This window comes from Panthera uncia, chromosome F2 (assembly GCF_023721935.1).
Source record: "Panthera uncia isolate 11264 chromosome F2, Puncia_PCG_1.0, whole genome shotgun sequence".
NCBI classification, from domain to species: domain Eukaryota; kingdom Metazoa; phylum Chordata; class Mammalia; order Carnivora; family Felidae; genus Panthera; species Panthera uncia.
This window is the reverse complement of record NC_064812.1, coordinates 35799851-35820905: the sequence shown is the minus strand read 5'-3', so window position 1 is coordinate 35820905 and position 21055 is coordinate 35799851. Positions and strand designations below refer to the sequence as shown.

At 45.3% G+C, this 21055-nt stretch overlaps 1 long non-coding RNA gene across 2 annotated transcripts in view; it reads right to left on the bottom strand.

Moving 5' to 3' along the window:
- Positions 1-21055, bottom strand: part of LOC125924791 (uncharacterized) — a 145140-nt gene that overhangs the window by 60793 nt on the left and 63292 nt on the right. For both annotated transcript variants that reach the window (XR_007458576.1, XR_007458575.1), the window contains exon 2: positions 12224-12296. This is a non-coding gene — a long non-coding RNA (uncharacterized LOC125924791). The remainder of the gene's footprint in view (positions 1-12223; positions 12297-21055) is intronic.

Sequence of the window (21055 nt, the reverse complement as noted above, 5' to 3'; positions counted from 1 at the left end):
AAACATTGAATGCTTTCGCTTCCCTTTTTGGTGACCAGAAAAATAGGAAGCTGATGTAGGAATAAGAGGGAATTTCATAAAAAACAGCCTATTAAAATAAGTTTGAGAACGGTAGTGGAGGGAGGAGGAGGTGGACCAGAAAGAGAGGACTGTTCCAGCAATTCCCATCTGGAACTTGGTTTACACTTCCTGATGCTTCACACAAAGTCTACAGTTTCTTAACTTCCAGAGGGTCTCTGCCTTAGCAGCCAGCTCTGGCAAGTGATCCGGGGAGACAGTATTGCAAAGAGAGAGATGAGAGAGACCTCCAGAAGCTTTGCTGATGGCCCCCATCTTCCATAGTCATCCTGTTGTGGATTGCAGGCTCACTCACCTTTCTGAACCCTTTCCTGAGGCTGTCTGTGCATACCTGGGAAGAGGGATCAGAGGTTGGAGCAGCAGCAGCCCCAAGTGATGTAAGTTCAGGTCTCCATGTACCAGACCTGGAGCCAATCTCCTAATGAGTCAGGCCTCAGTGATTCAAGGATTCAGCAAGATACACTGAAGCTCCCAGTCAAGAGGCTGGGCTACATCCTTATGTGTGGAACCTTACTTTGCAGGTGCTAAACTATTGCCCCTCTGTTCCCCAGACCTTTTGGGACCTCAAAGCCTTCATCTCACAAAAGAAAAGGATCCAGGCTTACTTTGCAGTGTAGGAAATGATTGGCTTAGCTTTTTCTCTAGGCTCGAGAGGCCCTTGGCCTCGGTTTACCATCTCGAATGTGGTGGCCTGCCTTCTCTGTTCCCTTAGCTACACACACCACCCAGTCAACACCTGGAAAGGAGAATCTGGGCATCCCACGTCCACTCAGTCAGAAGTCCTAGACATTTTCTTCTTTCTGTTCACCTAGCTCCATTCTTGGACATACTTGATTCCTAACCTGTCAGTGCTGTCTTTCTTTTCCTACCCACTTCTAGAGCTGTGGGCTTTATTCATGTTTGTTTATTCTTTTATTTATTCCTGCCACCAGCACTGGATGCCACCATATGCAGGCACCATGCCAATGCTGGTGGAGAACAAGATAAAGGAGGTCCCCGTGTGCTTGGGACTTGAAGCTTAGCAATGAACAAGACAGCTGAGAAAGAATGACCTAAGGGTTTACATCTTTTCCATGTAGCGAGTGCTATGAAGGATATCAGCTCACTAAATATTCATAGAGAACCTACTAGAACCAGGATGAGTGCCCAACTGTGATCATAAAGACACCCTCTCGTCCCTATTTTCATGAAAACAGACCATTAATAAAAAAGTCACGCCTGGAGCGCCTCTGTGTCTCAGTCAGTTAAGCGTCCGACTTCGGATCAGGTCATGATTTCATGGTGCATGGATTCGAGCCCCATGTCAGGCTCTGTGCTGACGGCTCAGAGCCTGGAGCCTGCTTCGGATTCTGTATCTCCCTCTCTCTCTGCCCCTCCTTCACTCACACTCTGTCTCTCAAAAATAAATAAATGTTAAAAAATTTTAAAAGAAAGTCACACTCGTGAATGTCACAATCATAATCTGAGTATCTAACAGGGGAACGTAGGGTCCTGGGGGTCAGAAGTAACTTCTGGGAGGAAATGTTATTGAAGCAGAGACCTGAAGGGGGTAGGACACAACGAGGCTCACCTAGCACAGGGCCTGCACTAATTAGCAGCCATTCACTAAACAGTAATATTTAATATAAAGTAATTTGCATTTCTTTGATAACACTCTGGTCCTCTGGGTAGGGGTCTCCACTCACATTATTCTCACATCCATTTGCTCTCTGGGAAGAACTTACTGCTAACATACTTCTATCTACCTACCTGAGCTTATTACTACCCACAAATATAAGACCAATAGCTAATTTATATTTTGGCTTCTGAGGTGGATGTCTCACTACTCTGATTAACTTAAACCCATAGCAGTCCATCCTTCCTTGGCCTCTGTTTGTACAAGCTGGAAGATTAAGCAGGAGGAGTAGGTATGGGGTGATGGATTTGTAACAACGGAAGCTCAGGGAGCCAGCAGGTGCACAGAAGTGTGGCCATGCACTCAGGGCAGAGCTTGGGCCACAAGCCCTCAGTTCCCTCCACTGCTTATTCTTTTCAGTGCTTGTTGTCCTGAAGCACTGGCCAGGCTCAGAGAGCTTAGAAACAGTCCCAAGCCCAGGAACACAAAGTTCTCGTTTTAGGTCTTCTCCTGGGGAAGAAGCCCCTTAGTGACCTATAGTACTTGCCCGGAAAGAAGAGTCATAGGACAGCCCTGAGCTGACTTCCCAGGGGGTGGAGGGAATCCTCATTAAGATCATTTGGAGGCACTTAGCAAAGATGGAAGTTTAGGTTCAGTACTGAGTACGGTTCTTATTAAAACCCATGGAGCTTCTGGGAGGAGAGCTGTTGAGGAATGGAGGCGGTGATCAGGGGGAGGAGGAGGGGGAGGGAGGGCAGTGCCTGGTCAGGATCCTGACTCCTGTGCTCACTGGGAGGACATGGTCTGACCTCTTCTCCCATTTCACAGCTATTTCGTGGCAGTATTTCTGCAATGGGAACAGGCTGCAAGATCTGATCATGCTCAAGCGGTCACCTCGTTCTCCTCCTGGGCTTTATTGAGGGACTGTTGTTCATGTCCCAGCCGGCAGGTGGGCGTCCCCTTTGATGCACACAAACTCTTCCTCTGGTGGTTTTCTCTGATTCCAGTTCCTTTTAGACATATGATCTGTGATGATTTGAGGGCCTCACAGAAATTACCCAAATTGCTCAGATGTGGGATGCAGGAAGAAGAATTGTTTTAAATTATCTGCATAAGATAGCCGTGTTTTAGAAATAAACTAGGAAAATTAGGGGGAAACACACATGATCCCATTAACTTAAGACATTACTACGACTCCCATTTTGATGTATTTCCCCCATCTTTTCCCAAATGCATTTTTTTACATTGCTGTGATAATGGTCCATTAAAACCAGTGTCGTATTTTGCCTTATGTTTCCATGTCTTCATAATAATCACTCTGAATGGCTAGATACTGTTCATTGAAAACATAGATCATATTTACCTTAATTGTTCCTTATGACTTTACATTTTCTTGCACCCAGTTTTTCCACAGTGTATGACCCTAGAAGAAATGTTTTTACACATGATCCACGGTATAGGTCCAAGAAAGGGCCTGAGCCATGTGGCAGAGCAGTTCTCTGTGCTGAAGGCTGGCTCAAGTCAAGGATGCCTTCGTAGGTATCTGGAGTGAGGTTAATTGCATATCAGCCAGGCAGTGCCCCATACTGCAGATAATAAGACTATCCTGGACCCTGGATTGTGAAAAGTCAGCAGGAACCTTTCTCATTTCTCATCTCTGCAGGCACTTTCTTCAAGCTCTTTCCACTTCTTTGAGCACATGGTGGATGGAAAGTGGCCACCCCTTGGTTCCTGGTTTCAAATCACCATTCAAGAGACATTCCCAGACTGGCTTCTGTCCCTTAAGCCTTGCCCCAAATTCCGGAGAGAGGAAATCTAATAGCCCCATTTAGGCCTCTCTTCTGTCAAGTACAGGCAAGGAGTTAAAGTCATTTGGTTCCCACTAGAGACCTAAGCTGCTTCTATAATGGGTGATATATCCTGTCCCTTATCCCAGGCCAGCCCTTCATTTGTGACCTATCTCCTACTTCTCTCCTTCTCAAAGTTGTGACTCCTGCAACCATCCCAGCCCTCCCTTGGGTCTCAATTTCTCCCATCATTCATGTCATTTTTGGGGTCAGCAAACGTGTTCTAGTGTCTTTCAACTTAAACAACAAACCTCCCTTGACTCCACGTCTTTCTCTATTTACCACCCAGTCTCTCTGCCCCTATTGACTGGTAAGATTCTCAGAGGAATTCTCTGTCCTGCTGTCTCTATTTCCTCATCTTCTATTTTCTTCTCAGTGTCTTCAACTGGATTTCATCCTTCCACTTCCATTAAAATTATGCTGGTTAAGGTGACCAAGACCTTCAACTTGGCATATGTCTATCCTCTTCTAAGTCAAGCTTTCAGAAATATTCCATACAGTCAACCACTCCTTTCTTGAAATATTATCTTTTCTTGGATGAGGATACCATATATAATAGATGCTTTGCTGTGCCAGTCAGATTCCCCCAATAAGGCCAAGGAGCTCTTCCTCCAGTTGTCAGGCATGTTGGTGGTTAATCAGCTTGGGGCTCACTCCATCTCTGGGAACTGCTCTCAGATAAATAAACTGCCTTGCCCAAACCTAAGCCCCTTCTCAGGGGTAGTCCATACCCAAGGACTGGTTGATGTGAGTTGATGTGAGGGTGCAAAGTCCAGCTCCCTTGCCTCAATTTGGAACAACTCTAAAGGTCCATCCAGCTCCAGAGCTGGGCTGGACTGACTAAAAAAACCATGGCATCACATCTGAATTTCTCCCTCTGCCCAGTCCTGCTTCTCTCACTTCCCTAAAGATGTTGTTCCTGAGAACTCCTGAATCTCCAGCCCAGAATTCATTTCCAGGGGACCTGACCTAGGATAACAAAGTCTCCTGGTTTTCTTCTTACCTTGTTTTCTGCCACCTGGAATTCTTACAAGTTCATTCTTGTATATCTTCATTCCTGGTTTCTTTTCTGCCTCAACAACTTTAAAATGCCTCGTTTTTCCTCTCTTCCCCTCACTACTTCTGATCTCTCTTTAGCTTTCTTCTTTTCTTTGTTTGTATGATCGGGTTGCTACCCAGGCGCTAAACAGAGAACCTATAAGATAGTGGTCCCAGTCTCTCGGTTTTCCTTAGAAATAACCATATTACCCAACAGCTATACTCAAGTTGTCTGAAACCTAAGGGACAGAGAAATGGCAAAATGGATTTTATCTGCTGGGTCAAGTGAAATATGTGCAGCAATGTTTATTCTTCCATAATTGGTTAAGTAAATAGTATTTACCCAGGACCTGTTATACAAAATCAAACCAGTGATGGTGAAACCATGTACTTAGCTCCAATTCTCCTGTAAGTACATCTCATTCTTCCTCTTAATCCATTTCTATAATAATAACAATAAAAAAAAAAAGGGACCAAAAGTTTGAATTTGCAGCAGCTATAAACTTTCCAGCAGGGCAAGGGAACACTTTGTCACAAAGAACTTCACAAGCTGAGGCGTCAAGAAGAAATCGGCTTCCTAGACTATTATGTACAAATGAGATCGCCTCGATAATTAGGAAATACCTGTTACACAATGTAGTGTGCACGTCCTGAAGCATATTAAAACATACAAATGATGCTGATCTCTTTGTTCTGACAAACACACATGGTTATGTAAGATGTTAGAGGAAGCTAAGTAAAGAGTATTGGGAATCCTTTGCATTAGCTTTGCAACTTTTCAGTAAATCTAAAAGGAAACGTCTCAATACTACCCAGTTGAATTTGTAAGTCCAATTTGACTAGTACCTCTGTGATGCCGAAATGGAGTATTTGGTGACCCAACCCTTCAGAGAATTGCCATGCATACCGAAATCAGAAAAAAAAGGTCTTCAGGCAGCTAAACGCTCTCAAAAACTCAACAGGACAGGCGGCGTCATCCCAGGCCCGCGCACAGCAGCTGTGCACAAAGACAGTGGAAAGACCGGAAGCTGCTGAGAAACACAGACTGCGGCAAGAAGTGCTAGAAGGAAAACTACCAACAAATGCACAGCTGGTTGGGGACATCTGGTGCACAGCACGCGGAACCACATGCTTCATGGAGTTGACTGAATTATAATGTGTTTCAACGGAGGACATTCATAATGACGCTCTTGGATGACAAAGAAAGGTTGAAGTTATTTTTGGCTTAGACAGAAAATGCTTCTTAGAAGGTCCTGCTCAACTCTGCTCACACACCCTCCACCCAGGAGAAATGTGGTGGAGAAGGAAGAGCATGGGCTGTGGAGGTACCATCCCACACCGTCTGACCCTGGGCAAATTCTTTCATCTTTTTGAGTCTTAGTTTCTCCATCTATAAAATGAGAGTAATGATCGATAGTAGATCGGTATTAGAATCTTCATAAACCAGATAGCAAATGCCCGGCACTCGGAGGGCATGAAGGGTTCAGGGAGGCGATGAATATTTATGCGCACACCTGACTGTCTTGAGATTTGGGGTTGATGCTCAGATCACCTCTCCAGCTGTGGGACTTTGGAGCCCCCTTCCCGTATGATCCCTGGGCACAGGAGGGACTGATATGGGTCAGGCCAACAATGTTGTCAAGTCCCAGCGATCAGGGTGAAGCTTATGGGCTGAAGAGCAAAGAGGTGAGAAGCTCTGGCATCTTTGTGGTCTCAGCTTGACTCTGTCATCTTCTCTCTGCATTCTTTCTCATCCTTGAAGTTCCCATGAGGCTGGCAGAGTAGGTGAGTCTGGGGCTGCCATTGCCCTCAGGCTCCAAGATGGTGGCAGATTGCACACTGGCAGGTGCCAGGTCTGCTCTGAGCCTTCAGGAGAAGCACTCCTCCTTTGGATTAATTGTCCCTGACCTTTCCACCATAAGAGTGATAAGACCCGGAGAGCCATGAAGGCGACGAGCCGGGTTTTAACTGAGGCCAAAAGAGTCCTCCTCCCTGATCTATGAGGTCCCTCCTCATTCGTCAGGGGCCAAAGGCTCCAGATGGTCATCTGGGGCCAATGCCTAGAACAGAATCTTCCCCGCAGAGCTCCCTCAGAATCCTCAGCATAGACAGAAGTAGAGGATTCTCTCATGACTATCATAGTCTCTTGAACCCTTCCAATCTGCAGACATTACTTGACACCCTAGAGGGATCATCTTTCACTTGCACCGGTCAGTATCCCTGCTTTGGGCTGAGCCCTGGCTTACCAGTGCTCCCATTCTATTCTCTAAGTCTTGCTGCAAAGAAGCTTGTCCCAGGCCCATGCTTTGCGTCTGTGCTCCAATGCCCTGGCAAGAAACGTATACCCTACGCCTTAGAAAGATATCTGTTCAAATTGGCTCAATATACAAGGACTGGCAATCAAAGAAGAAAGTGCCAGATATTATGAAAATTCATACATGTCGATATCTTATGAATCTAGACATTACTGAGCACACAGTAGCCAAGCATATTTTCCCTGACTGTCCTTGAAAGAGGTGGCAGTTTAGAGGCATGGCTTGAGTTCTCTTGAAAGCACCTGTCACTTTCCACTTCTCACTTTGCTACTGATTTCCTGAGTCCCCGTTCATATGTCTCCACCTTCTCCACCTCCTTCTGGGACTTAGGGCTGAGGTCTGTCACTTCCCAACATACTTAAAACCAATTCTCAGCTGCCAGACTCTCATTTCTGACCACATATATACAGCATCTTTTCAGATATAAACATGATAATAATCACTCATAAAATTTTGTCGATAGCAGTGCCCTGATTTGAACTTCTCATAAAAAGCAGACAAAATCTAAACTAAATGGCCACGAGGTTGTGAATCTTGTTTCCTCTGGAACTGCTGACATTCAGCTCATTTCCTTTTCCAGGAGGAGGCAACGGGTTCCCATTCTTTTACCTCCTTGCCTCTCCCCTGTCAGATCTATCCTTCTCCAGTGTCCACAGGCATCTCCTTGTTATGTTAGTGGCTTCCTCAACCCTGTCAGCAACTTTCATTTGCTCCTTTCCCTTCAGGTTCATCTTAACCGTGTCACCCTTGCTTCCCCTCCAAGCATAATTGCTGAGAACTTTGCCCCCCTCCCCAAATCCTCTTGCCATCACCCACCTCCCCTTGGTCAGTGGGCGCCGTGATGGCTAGTCCAGAAGGGGTGAGTACATCAGCTTTTTTGTTGTTTTGTTTTATTTTACTCTCTCTTAGAGGCAAGTGCGGATAATGATGCAGAGAGTATGAAATCTATTTCAGCCAAGCAATGAGCAATCGTCAGGGCACACTGAAGAGGTGAACCCAACAAAAGCCTTTCGAGCGTCCAGCCCCACACGTGTAAAATGAATCTATGGGAGAACCCGACTAGAAACACGAAGACATCATTTTGTTTGTTGTTAAGATAATAGAAATCAGGCAAAATTGACAGAACACGCTTATCTTTAGCATTCCCTTCTTTGCTAGATTCAGAGCCTGAGCTCAGTTCCATTCTATCTGCCTGAAAGCTGGCCCCACGGGCTCATTTTCACAACGGGGACAGAGAACCCCAAATACGTGGTAGTGTTTCAAACAGAGGAGCAGGTTACTAATGGAGAATTTAAAAGATCCGAAGCATTTGTTTAAATTGAATATGGACCACGAAGATGGGAGACGAGGCCTTCCCAACCTACTTAACACTGCATGCTGACTGCTTCTGGTATCTTCCATGTAGCAAACTGGCCCCGGGGAGGGGAACAGTTCAAACACGTGCAGAGACATTCTGGGGTACCAAATCATCAAGGTGGGACTTTCTGAATCTTTACCTATTTTTATCTTGTTTTCCCAATCTTCAGATGGGTGAATGGCCAAATAAATGCAAGGTTCCAGGTGTTGGGGAGACAAACATGGCTAACACACATTTCTGCTCTTGCAGAAAGCAGACATATATCTTCATTTTCATGAGAACAATCCAGGAGAAAGAGCTCAAGACAGGACAACCACAGGAAAAGCAGAAAGGGGATGACCAAAAGGAATGGGTATCTAGGAGGGTTCTCTGCTCCAAACCATCCCAAGCCTAGCTCGGGGAGTTTTGGGTTTTGCCCACCTAAGCCTCCAGAGATCCCTTAGTGGGGAGAGTTGGGGTTGGGTAGAGCCCCAGCTGGTCTCCTCCACTTTTCTGGGGGAGCATTCCCCCAGGGAGGCCACTTTCTCCCAAGCCTTTCCCATTCAACCACATGAATTCTTAGACTTCCTGGCCCCTAAGACCTGCTGCGATTCCACTAGGGTTGACTGACCCTCTCCTCAACACCTGGAGCTCTCGGAAGACACCAGGGCATTTTTCAATAATGTTCTATAGCAACTCCATCCCTCCAGTTGCTTAGGCTACAACCTTGCGATCATCCTTGACTCCTTCTTTCACACTGTACTTTTAATCCATTGGCGAGTCCTTTTGGTCCTACCACCAAAATATATACTGGATATGACCTCTTCTTTCCACTGTTACCACCTTGACCAAGTCACCGTCATCCCTATTTTGGATTTTTGCAGAAGCATTTTACCTGGTTTGCTGACTTCATTCTTGCCCTTGTACAATCTATTCTCAACACAGCTGTCAGAAGGATCCTATCGGTCCTTTGCTACAAATGCTACAATGCCTTCCCATCTCACTCAGAGTACAAGTCAAAGTGCCACAGAGTCATGACCAGCCCAACCCAATCTGCTGGCTTATCTGCTTCTTCATGGTCTCACCTGCCTCCTTCTCATTTTTTGGAGATACTAAGTACACTTCTGCCTCAAAACCTTTGCACTTGCTCTTTGCTCGGGTGAGATACTCTTCCCTCAGAAACTGGCCCAGCTCATTTCTCATTTCCTTCATGCCTCTACTCCAATGTTGCCTAATCAGTAAGGCCTTCCCTCATCACCCTCCTTCCCAATCCTGACCCTGGTTGACTGTGCTTGTTACCACTTCTTACCTGACATATGTATTTACTGGTTTGCTTTTGTTAGTCTCACCCAAAAGAATGCCAGCTTAGTGAAGTCAGGAACTTTGTCTACTCAATTTACTGTTGTAACTCCAGACCATGGACAGGAAGCACTCAGGAAATATTTTTGAATGGCTAAATGAATGGAAATTATTTGTGGTACTGTAAGGTCCAGTGAGGTATGATGGTAATCTAGACCTACACTCTGGTTTTCAAACATTCTTTAACTGTGGAATCCTTTGTTTAAGTGAAACTAAGGGGTTGAACGATGGGGGAGAGTTGGGGAAGTGGAGGCCTTTTCATGGGTTTCTCCTCCCACACCCCAAGGAAGTCCCCAGCGTACCCTGGCTGAACCTGCAGGGGTTTGAGGAGCACAATTTGAATACCAATGATCCGGGAGATAATTTTAATATTGTGACTGTTCATAGTGGTTTAATGGTTATTCTGTCTTTTGGCTTTAAATTTGGGAACAGCTATGGGTTCTTTCAAGATGTTCTCTAATTAAATACCTTTGCCTCAAAAGAAGCTCACCCTCCTTCTGAGAAAATAGAACTTGCTTTGCAGCAATCAGCTTTACAATGGTGTCTTCTGGAACACTTATGTGGTGAACAAAAAAAGGACTTCTTGTAATGGTATTTTGGCAAGACATCATTGAAGTAGAACCCAGGAAAAATGTTCACATTTGACTTTTTAGTGATAGGCAAAGAATAAGAAACTAAGGGATTTGTGTTTCAATAAACTTGCATGAAGTGGCTACCTTGTGCCAAGCTAGGTGCTGAAGACTCAGTCAAGAACAAGACCGAGTCTGTGCCCCATGGAGCTCCCGTTTGAGAGGGCCAGGCAGATAGAAAACACACACACAGACAATGAATTGTTTGTTTTCAGTTAGCACTGAATGCTATGAAGAAATCAAGACTATGTCATAGAGAATGATGAGATTTGCCAAATAAGCATAGACTTCTTCACTATTCAATTGTCCAAAAAATCAATCAAGTTAATTTCCATATCTCAAAACTGAACAGTAACATTTCATGTTCAGAATGATTGTCCAGGAGAGTCAGACAAATTGTATCCCTTATACTCATTTTTAAGAAGGAAATGAGAGAAAATAGAAAGGAGAGAGGAAGGAAAGAGAAAGGGAGGGGTAAAACTATGTTCTACAAAAATTTCTTGCAAGGTGAAGAAAATCCAACTCCCAAAGCATGCCACTCCTGAAGCATTCCAGTCAACCAAGGATTTGTTGAACCTATTACAGCTGTATCTTATTACTCTGGCTACTTAGACTGAAAATCTAATAAATAAGTGAATAATAATAAATAAATAAATCTAAAGAAAAGAGTGCTTATACTTATTTATATTTACTGATTTTTAAAAATTACACTCTCCCTTTAATAGAGGAAATCCTGATGTGTTTTTTGTAAATGTCATTTTGATTTCACATATACCTCATTACTTAATCTAGCTCCTTTTAGATTTACAAATGGTGTCCTAATCATCTGTAGTCTTTACATAACTGGAAAGAATCATGTCTGGAAATGCGACACATTTGTAAAAGTGACAATCTCTCTTAGAACTTTTCTAGATCGATCCAATTTAATTCAGATTGATGCACATTATTACAGAGTTTGAAAAGAGTTGAAGACACATACTAGACCATACCAATCGCCCAATTGCTTCCATTTTCCTTGACTGACAAACAAAAGGCAAAGGCATCCTTCTCAGAGTGAGTCCAATTAAACTGAGTATGACACAGGCGGGAGACTGCATGATTTGGATGCAATCCCCTTCCCATCCATAAATATAGCTTTTAAAGCCAAGGATAAAGGATGTGACGAGGGTATGAACTTGGGGCAGAACTGATATTTTTCAGGGATGCGTGGGTGGCTCAGTCAATTCAGTGTCCGACTCTTGGTTTCAACTCAGGTCATGATCTCGAGGTTCATGAGATCGAGCCCCCACTTTGGGCTCTATGCTGATAGCGTGACAGCCTGCTTGGGATTCTCTCTCTTTCTCTCTGGCCCTCGTCCTTCCCAAATAAATTAATTAATTAGAAAAAAAAAAAAAGAACTGATACTTGTCAAAGCAAATTTCTGTCATACTGAGGTTTGTGAAGAAAACCAAATGCTTGGTCATAGTAGAGGCCATCTGGAATGTTCCTAGGTGTGGTGGCACCAATCTAGGCAGATATAAAATTAGAACAGTGCAACCAATAAGATTGAGAGTTTTAAAATGTGGTTCCGGTGGAGATTCCTGAGCCACGGTTGGAAGTTGGTTTACCCTCTCCTCCACTCTCAGACGCCCATGTAGTAATCGTTAGCTTTGGCGGGCACAGTAGGTGCCATTTGGTTTATTCATTATCTCATGCAACTACCTTGCCAAGTGTACCATTATTATACTCATTTGCAGATGCAGACGTTGAGGCTTCGTTGGCTAATTTGAGCAATCTCACATACTAGTAACTGAAGGAGTTAGGATTCCAACGAGGCAAGTGGCTGCAGAAGCTGCATTCATAAACACTACATCATGAAAAGCTGCACTTTGATCTCATTGTGTGTTGGCATCTCTTGTAAATTTTTGTTAAAAGAGAAAAAAATTATGTTGTTAAAACAAACCCCGTTCTCCCCAAACTAGGTTTCCAGACCACCCACTTAGAGTAATTAGAACATCTCTACTTACTGCAGCTGTGCCTTGCAAAGAGGGGTAAATGGTAGTCTCCACAGGGACGCAAAACTGTCCTGAGCCCAGACATCTGAGATAATAATAACAAAGAGGAGATAATGACAGTAATTAATAACAACATCCACCATTTACTGAGAGCTTACTGTGTGCTAGACATTAAGGCATTATGCTAGCTACGTTACAGGGATTATCTCAATGGATCCTTCCCCAAACCTTTTGAGGTCAGTACTATTGTTATTCTGAATTTTAAGAGGAAGAAACCCAGACTTAAGCCTTGTGCCCTGCCCAAGGTCAGGCAGGACTCCTAAGTGACACATATTTGAAACATCATCTATTTGATGCAGAAACTGCATCCCTAATCACTAAACTCTATACAGCCCAAGGTCAAGCCAAGCTGAATGTCATGAGGAGCTGGGGTCTGGTTAATGGCCTGAGTCCAAAACAGACAGATATGAGCCTGCTAAGAAGAAAGTGGAATAAGGTATAGCAGTTTAGAATGTATTCATCAAACCAATGATTCACTCTATTATTCAACAAATACTTATTTTTAAATTTTTATTTTAATTCCAGTATTGTTAATATACAGTGTTATATTAGTTTCAGATGTACAATACAGTGATGCAACAATTCTCTACATACTAAGTGCTCATCATAAGTGTACTCTTTAATCCCCATCACCTATGTCACCTCTCCCCACCCCCCCACCTCTCCTCTGGTAACCATTAGTTTGTTCTCTATAGTTAAGTCTGTTTCTTGGTTTTCCTCTCCTTTTCCCCCATGTTCATTTCTTTTGTTTCTTAGATTCCACACATGAGGGAAATCATATGGCATTTGTCTTTCTCCGACTGACTTAATGTCGCTTAGTATTATACTCTCTAGCTCCATCCATGTCACTATAATGACAAGATTTCGTTCTTTTTTTACGGCTGGATAATATTCCAGTGTGTGTGTGTGTGTGTGTGTGTGTGTGTGTGTGTGTGTCTTCTTTATTCATCTATCAACGGACACGTGGGCTGCTTCCATAATTTGGCTATTGTAAATAATGTTGCTATGCAATCTTCAAGTTAGCGTTTTATTCAACAAATTATTCCTTGCATGCTCACTATTGGTTTAACTGAGCTGGTTCCACTCATGAGCTCTTTAATTCGTTCAGCAAACATGTATTAAGTGCTTCATCCTGGGGAGATAAAGATAAGTAAGTCCCTGTCCCCAGAAGCTCCAGCCTAGCAGACAAGTTGTGTTGACAAATCTCTAAGAAAATAATCACTAACTCAAACAAACCAACCAAGTCCCACTGACCAAACCCCACTGCTTTCTGGATTGCTCCCTTCCCACTGATGGAGCCCGGTGTCTGAAGGAGTTTTGTATTTGCAAAACTGATTTCAGAGCTCCTGCTGTTGATGTACCCTGCTCAAGGGTGCCGATCTGTGAGAGACAGCACTCTTTTACTCATTTGTGAGTTTCGGATATTCAAACGTAGACCCAGAACTTAGAGGAGGGATGCAGACTGAAATCGCTACGCATGGGGAATGGACAGGAGTTACGGCTGGTGATGGAAGGGAGTTAGAGCTGATGAGTGGAAGGAAGGTGTTTGGGATGAGACAAACCCCGTGACAGGGCAGACATCTAAGGGGGCTCTCTGAGGACAGGGAATGATTGGGAGAATTTTAGGACGCCTCTATTGAAAACATGCTTTTAAACTGCTCCATTATGTTGGTTGAAATCTAATCCTTTCCCCACCCACATCTTCAGTAAAAGTCTGATATGTTGGTGTCACTTGAGGAAAGAGGAGGACAGTGCCATTCTGAGGACCCATGAGGCAGCAGGAAACTGGGTGCAGACTGACTGTGGAAACTGCAGCCCCCAAGACATCTCAAAAACCTTGAAGCGGGAGCTTGACTTGCTGGGCTGCAAGGGGCACATGCGGGTGGTAAGGGCCGGGAGGGTAGATTCAGCCCTGAAGGCAAAAATACCTCGAAAGGCTAGTTGACTGGGATAACTACAGACCCTACACTTTGGGGTAAGGGGGAACTTCCGTCACCATGAGGACTTCCTGGATGAGATCGTTCCTAGGCTGGGCTTCCAAGGGTAAGTGCAGCCAGGCAGAGACAGGCAGCATGAACATTCTAGGCAAAATGCAGGAGGGAGAGCAGGGAGGTGCACCAGGCACAGCAGGGTCTGTGGGAGGAGCTGGCAGGGGGTCTGCAAGGGTGATTCCAGAAGGCCAGGGCCCAGGGCCGACATCCTAGGGAGGCTATTTATGCATCCACTGGCCCTGGTTCCTCAACAGTCTTTCATGATGGAGTTTTCACGGGCTCTGCTGAAATGAGAAAAGTATGGACACCTGTGTAATTTAAGGAACTTTTTTTCCCTTAAATTATATGTATTTTTTACCATTTGGTTGTAATGACCTTTCTTTCATGAAAAGGTAACGGTCATTAAGTGGTCATTCTTTCAAATGACGTACCTGACAAAGGAAGAAGTTGGCAGCTCTACACGGCTCTCCAATATTATTTTATTTAATTTTACTCTATTCTATTTTACTTTGTTTTACTTTCTTTTCAACTGCCCTGGAGAACCCAGATGTGCGGGAAGCAGGGTCAAGGGGATCTGGAGAGGGGGTTAGCAAGGCAGTGACACAGATCTGCATTTTGGAGTGAAAAGGGGTCAGGATGTGAGAGTTACTTGGGAGGGTGGGGCCGGTGGCAGGGAGGAACAGGAGGGGGAGCTACTGTGGGATGCTTAAAGAATTCTCTCACCTGACTGTAAGCTGGCAAGCTAAACTTTTTTTTTTTTTAATGTTTATTTTTGAGAAAGAGACATAGTGTAAGTGAGGAGAAGAGCAGAGAAAGAGGGAGGCACAGAATCCAAAGCAGGATCCAGGCTCTGAGCCATCAGCACAGAGCCCGACACAGGGCTCGAACCCCCAAACCGTGAGATCATAACCTGAGCCGAAGTCGGCTGCTTAACTGACTGAGCCACCCAGGTGCCTCTGGCAAGCTAAACTGTATCGAAAATTCCAGAATGCATTAGTGTGAGAAACACGGCCCCCCGCCCCCACACTCCGTTATGAAGTACAATGTGGTGGCCTGCGGTCCTTGGTGATACGCTGGGACTTCGAAATTTACCCCGCCATCCCTGCTTCACATAACCCAGAATCTTCTCCATCAATACGTCCCTGATATACCCACCATCCTGTAGCAACTTAAATGCTTCCCATTTCAAATCTTGACTATACACAAAAGCCTTCCAAAGGATGAGAAAATATTCTAAATAATTAAGTTTGTATATGATAGGTTTTATCAGACACACAGTTTGAGCAGGTTAGGGGAAAAACGTCTGGGATTGTTCTTTCCTCCCAAATTCAGACTTTACTGCTTAACCTGGTTTCTTCAAGGTTGATGTGATTGTTCATTCTAACCTGCCTTTACTGCAAAAATCAGAGGAAGAAAATGGATAAATGAATAAGCGTTTGGGTTGGGGATGAGAAAGGGTACCTTGTTTGGAGCACTCTGTTTGGCAGGCACCGTGCGGGCCCTTGAACTAGACTCTCATTGAATCTTCACAAGGGCACCGTGGGGCAGCGCCATTTAACACTCGCAAATGAGGGAACTGACAGGCTTCAAAACCTGTCCTCAGTCCTACGCTCAGTAAAATGGTAGAGAGCAGATTTGAACCCATATCTGTGTCTCTAAAGCCCTTGGAAAGGCTCAGCATTACTCTGATTGCTCATTTGCTACTGTCCTATTAGGCAAGGCCTGAATTTAGAGAGAACAGTGCCTTGAGCTTAAGTCTTGATTTCAGGGGTCACCAGGTAGGAAATCTCTCCCCAGATCTTCCACCATGAGATTATTTCATTGCACTTGAGTAAAGAGGAGGCGGAGAGGGGGAAGAAAATCAATGGATCCCAACACATTTACACCCTCCCTGATAGCTCTGAGGAACGAAGGCAATGCGCAGCCTATCAGGACACCTTGATTGTCATCAGGCCAGGAGACCCACAGAGGGCACCCCGATCGGGGCAGAGGTGACTTGTCCAGGCAGATAACCTGCTAACAGAGGTCACTCCAGGAGCTGGGAGTGATGGGAGGCAGTGATGGAGAGGCTGCGTCGCCACTCAGCCTTGTGATCCAGCCACCCTCACTCACTTGGCAAAAGAGCGGGGGAGGGAGGAGGTTTTTGGAGAAGTTAAAAATGAGGCATGTGGTCAGTATTTGGGGAAACACTGACAACCTGAGGATTGCAATACAACGATATCTATTGCTGTGGGGCCTATTCACTCATTTCTTTAACAACTATTTTTGAGTGCCTATTTTGTAAGTGACGCTGGGGCCACTAGTGGTGAGTAAAACAGACACAGGCTCTTGCCTTTGTAAAGTTTATCATCGGGAGGAGAGGGTGTAGACGGCAAACAAAATGACCAACTGTAATCATTGCTTTGTGGGGACAGTGGCGTCAGATCTCTGGGAGTGGTCTATTCCAATCACGGTCTTGGGGAGGCTCTCCGGGTGGGCAGAGTAAGGCGCCCAGCAAGAATCAGCACACACCCCCTGAGCGCTAACATGTGGCCGTCTAGAAGAGAGAAGTTATCTTCTACCTCTCATGCTGCTTTCGGGCAGGTATGGGGGATGGAGAAGTGTTCCTGAGCACAAGGGCAATAGATGGCTGATCGTTCAAGAATATTCACGCCTTCCCGTCTACCTCCATGGTAAGAGTATATTTCCTTATCCCTTGACTTTGGGGTCAGTTGTGTGACTTGCTTTGGTCAGTGGGTTGCTAATAGCTGTAACGCAAGCCCACAGCATTGGCACTGCCCTCCTGCTCCTCTGCCATGGTCATGGAAAGAGCTCGCCCTTCTAGCTGCTGCCCTTTTGGCCTGGGCCCCAGAGTGAACACAGACCGACCTCAATCCGTAAGAGAAGCCCAGTCCAGCTGGAGCTGGGGCTCAGTGCAGTCACTGCTGACCCACAGTAGACACGCAGAGCTGTGAGCGTGAGAATAAACGGTTGCTGTTGTAAGCCGTGAGTTTTGGGGTGGTTTGTTACACAACAGTATGTGGCAATCGCTCATTGATACAACCAGTAACAGTGCCAGGACGTAGCTGGGAGAATTAGTCTCCTCTTGCTCAAGCTCTCCCAAAACAAACAATCCAACTGAAAACAATGGATATACTATGCAAATACAGCATCCAAAAAAAAAAAAAAATCACTTAGCACTTGCCTTCTTCCCATATTCCAGCTGTCACCTCCCACAGGAATTCTGGAGCCGCCACTGTGGACAAGAGCTTCTGCCTCTGAAAGTGGGCATTACTGCAAGGGCATGGGCATCCCGGTGGCACAGGTTACTCTCTTCATGCCATTCTTGGCCTCATGGTGGCTCTGATCTTTAGGGCTAAAGGCAGAAGCTTTCATTTCCTCTTCCAGTACCTTCCACGGTCTTTCTCTCTCTCTTTTCCTTCCCCCAGCCCCACCCTGACATTTACTGTGAATAGGCTCTGACTGGGTCTGTGTGGGTCAAATGGACAACTGTGGTCCAATCAGCTGGGCCCAGGATATAAGATCAAGTTCAATGAGCATGACTGTAGGGAGCCAGCTTCCTGTGAGTGAGTATAGAGTGGGAATTTAAGGGGGGGCATTGCAAGTTGGGCACAAGGTCCCAGAATAGTCTATTCTGGGCAGGGCCATCTCTGTTATTTCTTTGTATTGCACATTTCATACAGTGCTGAGCACACATATGTGACTCCCAGAAGCTACAGGCAGACTGATGGATCGATTACAGTAGCATTTTTACACTGGAAAAGAACATCTACCATTGCAGTGATAATAAAACTAGTTACCGGGCAGTATTAGGGGACCAGGATTTCTCATCATCCTCAAGTAACACTGGACAAAGAGCCAGTTAAGTGATGCCATTGCAGCCCCAATGTTTTCCCTCCAGGGGCTGAACTGAACCCCAGTCCTCACTCTCCATACCCTCTGAAAGAAGAACATTTTCAAGAAAGTCAGAACAATCTATTCCCCATCCCCTTCCCAGCCCCAACCATCACAAGTACACCTCCTCCACTATAAGGTAATTTTATCTATAGCAAGAGCCACTTACAACTAAAATGTATATTTAAGGAAGGAAGGGAGTTCTTGCTGCAAAGGTTTTACGGCTGGATGGTCATTGCTTAGGTTTGCCTGGGGGTAATAAGGCTAAAATCAAGCCATGAGTCAAGGGAGCAATCAAAATCTGAGTCAGATCTCCAGGCTGGGTTACAAGTACAGCAGTGTTTCCCAAAGTGGATGCCAGGAAGCACTGGTTATAGGGGACATCATGAGAAAAACAACAACAAAAGAATCTTGTGGTTAAATCAGAACCAGGAGATCAGAATCAGCTTGCTGAGCCAGAGACTGGAAGACAGAAAAGCTCAGAACAGAGTAACGAAGAAGCTCCAGAGGTCAGGCTCAGAGGGTAGAACAGAATGACAGCCCAGCCGTGTAAAGACTACAGTAGAGGTCGAGACAAAGTGCTCAGAGAGTACTGGGGAAGGAGAGAGGAATCATACCAGGGAGACCTAGGACAATTTCCCAGACTGGGACGTGTGCCTGACGTGCAGTCGGCATTCGTGTAGAATCAGTGATTCTACACGATTGGAGCAGCACTTGGAGGAATGGCAGATGGGCAGGCAGGAAGGTCATTTTGGGCAGAGGACACATTTGAACAATAGCCTGGAGCATGGGGTTGGTTCCACCTGCAGGTGGTTGGAAAGGGGGGCGTGAGGCTCCAGCTTCGTGCGTTCTCAGCATCTCCCCAGGGAAGGGAGAGTGACTTTCAGCCTCGTGCTGTTTCAGGGCACAGCCTTGGAATGAAACAGGACCCGCCACCCTCATCAATGCCAGCTTTTGACTGAGATTGGGCCAAGACGGGGCCAGGCAGCCCCAGTTCCCGCCTGCACAAAGCGGACACCCGACCTCCCCTGGCGTGTGCCACCTGTGCTCGGCAGAACCGAGTGTCCATTACTCTGAGCTGCAGGCTCCCAGGCAGGGCCCCCCTGCTTTGTTCACTGCCGCTCCTTTGAGCCAGAAGAGCAGCGGGGCTGGAGTCTCCTCCCCAGCCTGGACGCTGGCTTTGTTCTGCAGGACAGCTCTGCCGTTGTGTGCCTCAATCCGCGTTCCAGGCCACTGAGAGTGGGAGATGCTGTGTCCTCAGTTTAAAAGGCTCCGGGGCTCTTGGGTGGGAAGGGAGGGTGGAAAACATTGTAAAGTAAGAATGTCTATGGAGAGTGCAAATGCCCAGGGCCGAGCCTTTTGGCAAGACTTTCAATGAACCTTCACGTTCAAAGTATAACATAGAACAAAATTAGAAAGCTTCCCCTTCCTTCAGTAGTACTCAGGAGAAACCAAAGAAGCCTAGGAGACATTAATTAGAGTCAGAATCATTTCCTGGCCTCCTCCAGGGATCAACCTTTAAATTTTTGGGTTTTCCTGCCTGTAAGACGGGCCACCTCAGTCCACAAGGCAGCCCTTGTGACATGTAATGAAAGTGTTGATAAAGACAAGCAGAGAAGATGAGCGTATCTGGTGAAGACTGGGAAACTTGAGCAAATTCCCCCATCCCAAACGATCCTTCCAGTAACTGCTGCCGAGAATGAACAGAGGTATTTCAGTACTTTGGTCAGGGAGATGTTCTCAGCTGCCATCCTGGCTCGACCATCTGTCTGCTGGTCAAACTGGGTCAAAATACTTATCTCACCCTCCTGTTAAGTGGGGATAATCACATCTACTTGACAAGTAGTTGTGAAGCTTCGGTGAAATAATAGGTATAAAACATTTAGTGCAATGCCTGTACCTCACAAGTGCTCAATAAATGTTAGCCCTTCAGGGTGAAAAGCACTACCCTACCTGTCAAGACTGTCCTTAATTTTTTTTTTTAATTTTTTTTAACGTTTATTTATTTTTGAGACAGAGAGAGACAGAGCATGAACAGGGAAGGAGCAGAGAGAGAGGGAGACACAGAATCTGAAACAGGCTCCAGGCTCTGAGCTGTCAGCACGGAGCCCGACGCGGGGCTCAAACTCACGGACCGTGAGATCATGACCTGAGCCGAAGTCGGATGCTTAACCGACTGAGCCACCCAGGCGCCCCTGTCCTTAATTTTTTTTATGCTTATCTCTTTATTTAGAGAGAGAGAGAGAGAGAGAGAGAGCGCATAAGTGGGGGAGGGGAAGAGAGTGAGGGAGAGAGAGAGAATCCCAAGTAGGCTCCACACTGTCAGTGCAGAGCCCAATGTGGGGCTTGAACTCATGAACTGCAAGATCATAACTTGAGCCAAAATCAATAGTCTGACACTTAACCGACTGAGCCACCCGGGCGCCCCAAGGCTGTCCCTTTTATACCAAACATGTGGGTACATACATTCATAGCCTTTGATCCAGCAACCCCCCTCCCAGAACTCACCTTAAGAAACTATACCACCAAGAGAAAAAATACAACAGGAAAAAAAAAAAAAACTGGAACAGCTAAATGATGAGGTATACTCATTATAACACATCCATTTTATGGACTATTCTGCAGCCATTAAACAGTGTTAAAAAGCGTTACAAAGAATAAACAGTGTTAAACAGTGTTATAAAGAATAGGGGAAAGATTTTTCAAAAAGAAGAACAAAACTGAACCTTATTTCAAGATTCACTGTAAGGCTACAGAAATCAAGACAGTATGCTATTGGCATAAGGATAGACCTGAATGAATCAAAATTGAGCGTCCAAAAACACACTCTTATATTTAGTTATACTTAGGGTCAACCAATGTTTTTTTTAACATTTGTTTATTTTTGAGAGAGAGAGAG